This window comes from Octopus bimaculoides, chromosome 5 (genome assembly GCF_001194135.2).
Source record: "Octopus bimaculoides isolate UCB-OBI-ISO-001 chromosome 5, ASM119413v2, whole genome shotgun sequence".
Lineage (NCBI taxonomy): Eukaryota > Metazoa > Mollusca > Cephalopoda > Octopoda > Octopodidae > Octopus > Octopus bimaculoides.
In genome coordinates this window covers 50,193,829-50,198,715 of record NC_068985.1, presented here as the reverse complement: position 1 = coordinate 50,198,715, position 4,887 = coordinate 50,193,829, and the positions used below count along the sequence as shown (strand labels likewise).

General features: G+C 39.1%; 1 long non-coding RNA gene across 1 annotated transcript in view; it reads left to right on the top strand.

The window, feature by feature from the left end:
• LOC128247925 (uncharacterized) overlaps positions 1-3,800 on the top strand; it is a 15,907-nt gene extending 12,107 nt beyond the window's left edge. Inside the window, exon 2 of the long non-coding RNA XR_008264268.1 lies at positions 3,459-3,800. This is a non-coding gene — a long non-coding RNA (uncharacterized LOC128247925). The remainder of the gene's footprint in view (positions 1-3,458) is intronic.
• Positions 3,801-4,887: the final 1,087 nt, after the last annotated feature.

Below are 4,887 nucleotides of genomic sequence, written 5' to 3'. Positions count from 1 at the left end.
TTTTTTTTTTTTTTTTTTGTCACTTAGAATATTGTATGAGAACCAGTCTGATGTGCAAGCTTGGATTGCAAAACCTTCGAAGTACGATGTGATTCGAGGTGCGTTCAAAAAGTATCCGATCTTTGGAGATAAAAGAAAAACAATTTTGCGTATTTCACAAATTTCATTTAATCACCTTCAAAATACTCCCCCTTGGTACTTCACACACTTCTCCCGGCAATTCTGCCGCAGCCGGTAACACCCCTGGAACGCCTTCTCAAGAATGTTGTGGAGCTCCGCCGTCCCATTTCTCATAATTTCCTCTCGCGACTCAAATCGCTTTCCTTTCATCATGGTCTTCAGTTCAGGGAAGAGCCAGAAATCACACGGTGTCGAGTCAGGATAGTAAGGAGCCTACCGAACAAGTAGTATGTTGTTCTCGATCAGGAAGTATCTCGTTCAAAAGTATCCGGCTTTATTTTTTCGCCAACACTCTCCGCATGCACAAATTCTCCGTTAGAATGAGCTGATCTTGTGCTTATTCCTACTTCGTGAGCAATTCTCTGGATTGTTACACTACTATCTTTCATGTCTATTCGCGCCGAACCTTCTCAATCGGCTCCTTGTTTCGGTTTGTAGAAGGCCTGCTTGAGCGGTGCTTCGCTCTCCACAGAGTTGCGACCATGTTTGAAGCAGATGAACCGCTTCCTGATCTTAGTTTTCCTCATGGCATCATCGCCAAAAGCCTGCTGAATCTTCTGGGTAGTCTGAGCTTGAGTATCACCAAACTTTTAGCAAAACTTGATACAATATTTCTGCTTGATACGTTCGGTCATCTTGAGTGAAAACGAAAATCCGATGAACGCGCAGTACACGTCTGTACTCTAGGCGTAACAGCCGGGGACTGATGCAACCTACAAGCCTGAAATTTTTTATGCATGCATAGAAAGGATGACGTCACCACCCACCAGGATTTTGTCCATGTGACATTAGTTTTGGCGGGAAAAAATAAAGTCGGATACCTTTGAATATACCTCATATATTAGTGTTGAGTCCAAGAAAGACAGCACTTCATGTTGGTATTATGTCATTTTCAAGTCTTCGGGAAACATATTCATGCGGAGTCATTTTTTTTATTTGTATGCAGAACGTTTCACATTTAGGTCTTCTTTGATGTATGGTAGTCCAGCTGTTTTGGGATTGTATGGGAGGTTATCAGGAAGTGATTTCCTCCTGAGGAGCTCACTGCCGATACGTAGGATGATCTCATTATTATTTGCATAAAATGTAAGTGGTGAGATGTGAACTCTATGCCATCATCCCCACATTTTATTATCGTGGCTAACCATCAGCTATGGCAGTGTAGATTTTTGTAATTTCATTAGCACATCCAGTGCAAATTTCTCTTAGATGCTCTTTAAGTTTAAAACAGCAGTGTATAAGAAGGTATTAATAGTCCAGTTATTAACCCTATAATTCCATGTGCTCTCCTGCAATTTCATCTTTAGCTTTTCACATCATAGCAACCAGCTTTTCCTTTAATCTTGCTTGACGGCAGCTTAGATAAACTAGAAAAGATTTTACGAAGAGTAGTTTCAAAATGTTCTGAATATATTCCACAGCTGCCCCTGTCGAATCAGTTACACGTGAAGATATAGGAGAGTTTAATGTAGCAGTGACGACTTATTTACATTATTTTTCTTCATCTCCGTTACAACAGATTTTGTCCAGCTTTTAGCATTTTGAGGAGATTGATTAGTATAAAGAGAGTTGCAATAACAATTGCTATCTGTGGTAGCTATTTTTCTGCAAAGAAAGAAGCCTGTGTGCATAAGCTTTTTTGCTTTAAAATAGTTTAAGATTGGGTGAGCTTCGTCCCGGTATTTTTTTTTCTAGCTATCTCATGTAGCCAGCCAATAGAAAGGTCATCTCGGGGGCTTTTCATAGCACCGGAGCAGATTTTTATCAAAATGTAAAGACCAACTCACGTGAAAAGAACACTTATGCCGTCTTAAATAACTTATAGGTCTTCCCAGCACTACTTGGCTTGGTATTGATGATGGTATTTGTGGTGTGATGGAGGAAAAAGACAACAAGAAGCAAAAGGACAGAATGAAACGTTGGACCTTACCTTGTCGACCGCAGCGGAGTACACGATCGCTCTTGATCAAAACACGTCTTTCTCGTAACCTGTCTGTTTTCTCATTCACCCACGTGCTGGCCTTCGACCGCATGTCTCCGACTTCCGGTCTGGCTTCACTTCTGTTTGCCTCACCTCTCTCCACCAACAACACACAGCTCATCACAGCCCATAACACTACAGTATTATTGTTATCAATATCAACCATGATCGCACAAGCGAAACTCCACATAATGTAAGACATACTTTGTAATCTGTTTTGAATAAGACCAATAGGTATTTCTCTTTTACTGAAGAAATAAGTCAGTTTCTGAAATTAGGCTGGGTGAGTCGATATAATTGTAGTAGAAAAAGTTTCAAATAGCATTTTTAAACGGTCTCCTACGCCTGCACAGGTGATGTTGATGGCACCATTTTTTTATGTATGTATGTATGTATCTATATATCTATGTATCTATGTTTTTTCTTTTCCGCGTAGCTCTCATTTCTTACTGCAAATCTCCTCATACAGATGTAATAATTCTTATCTTCTACTATTACCGTCTCCGATGAAGGGATACATTGAATTTCCCTGAAACAGCTGTAAGACATTCTACATAAAATATAAATTTACTTATGCCATTGATCTCTTTATCTCACTCTTCTTTTTTATGTATATTTATATACATATATATATATATATATATATATATATTTACATACATACATACATACACACGGGCACACATATATGTATAAATCGATATGTGTGTATATATAGGGTGAGTAGTGCGTGTGCGCTCCTGCGTATGTATATATACTTCTGTCCCTCCTTCCTATCGTTCTTTTGTGTTGCGAACATTTAATATTTCTCACTGTTCAGGTTGTATTTAAACTAAAGTCTTTTTCTAATTTCCCTGGTGGAAAGACAACCTCTTTGTTGATACTCTGTACATCTTTGTCCGTGTTTTTCGCGTCAGTATTACGTCTCCGGTCTGTATTTTCAGTTGGAAGACTTCACTTTGTTTCGCTTTGTTGTTTATCATGGCACATTCCAAGACGAGCGATCCCAACTTTTTCCATCCTCGAAATCATAATGACTCTTGGGTTGATGAAATGGAGCTTTCCGTGTCGGTTCTCGCTTTATTTTCTTTTTATTTCTTCATTCAGCTGTCGTACACTTCTTTCATTGCGCGCGCGCGCGTAGGTGTGTGTGCGTGTGTGTGTGTGCGTGCGTGTGTGAGAGAGAGAGAGAGAGGGGGAGTTTCGATGCACTGAATATAAAAAAAATAATATATAGTTAAAGATTCAGTTATTCGAAGTGCAACACTAAGTACTTATTTATTTGTTTTATTTCTAGATGCGATCTACATTGGTATTGTTTGCTGCCATAACAATGGTACTGGTATGTAATTTGGCTGAAGGTCTCCCTCACAACCGCAAGATTGAATTCAAAATACCCCGACCGCAATTTTGTCAAACGGATGAAGACGTATACCGTCTGTGTTATTTGTGTGCACGAGCAATGGAAGATATAGATGTCTACAACGGCTGCTGTGCTCAAGAAAAATTATACTATTCCTTCTGTCAAGTATATCTGGCCTAGCACGGCGACTAATGTTAGTCATAGCAATGTTACTTCATGTTTTTTTTTGCGAGATTGTTCGGGGAAAAAAAGATAATAAATTATAATTTAACTTAATGTTTTTTTCTTTTCATTTTTTTTTCTGACATGTATATTCTGTATTAGTCTCTCGTGTATATTTCGCTGTTTTTAAAATGGTGGGTATAATGTATGAGGACAATTTGGCTGCAATTTCTTTCAGGCCGAATGACCACTTAAATGCTTCCTTGTAAATAGAGACAATGTCAAATACAACTGACCAAAACCGCTCACAACCGAAATAAAACTCAGCATCAAACAACTAGACAGAGAAATAAAAATAAACCAAAGAAGAGAGAAACTAGCGAAGGTTTATATCCTACACACGCGCACGTACACACACATACATACACCCAGAACGATCGCAAGCCCTATCATAAGCCTGCTCCCACGACAGGTACACATCTGCTAGGTCCTCCTCCATAGTCCTCAACTAGTCTTGTAAGACTGCCTCGCTTCTGGCTTCCATTCGAAAAAGGCTCTCATTGGTCTAGTCAAATGCATGCCCCACTCCCCACTCAAGATGATGTCAACCCCTTGATTATGATGTTATTTCTGACCAGAGTGTAGAACTCTCTTATTTCGACTGACTAAATAACACTGGCCTGACTACATAGTAGATGGTCATCTTTAGCGTACCTGTTTCGACTGTTCGCTATGGAACAGTATGCTGACCACTGTCGTGATATAATTGAGTGAAAATCTATCTGATCAAAGGGCGAGCTTTCTTTTGTCCGCCACCATCATAGAAGCACCAACGGATGTACCATCTCGCTACCTTGTTAATGAATCTACTCCTCTTTTCCGTAGCAATATCAATAATGAAGGCAAGGTTGCTAGCTCGCACTCCAGCATTCTTCTTTTCTCAACACTCGCTAGAGACCGACTATACCGGACATTAAACCAGAATTTTTAAAAACAATAATGGAACATTATAATTACAGTTATTGAGAAGGCTCCACAGAAATATAACTGCGAAACGTAGGCTCACCTTGTACTAATCATCTTATCTTTGGTAGTCCTGTTGGCTTAAACTCCTGTTATACATCTATGTCTTTTAAAAATTCTATATGCTAATCTTATCTGCTTAGAATGTTTTTATAAGCTATTTCAAAACCTGCCTTAA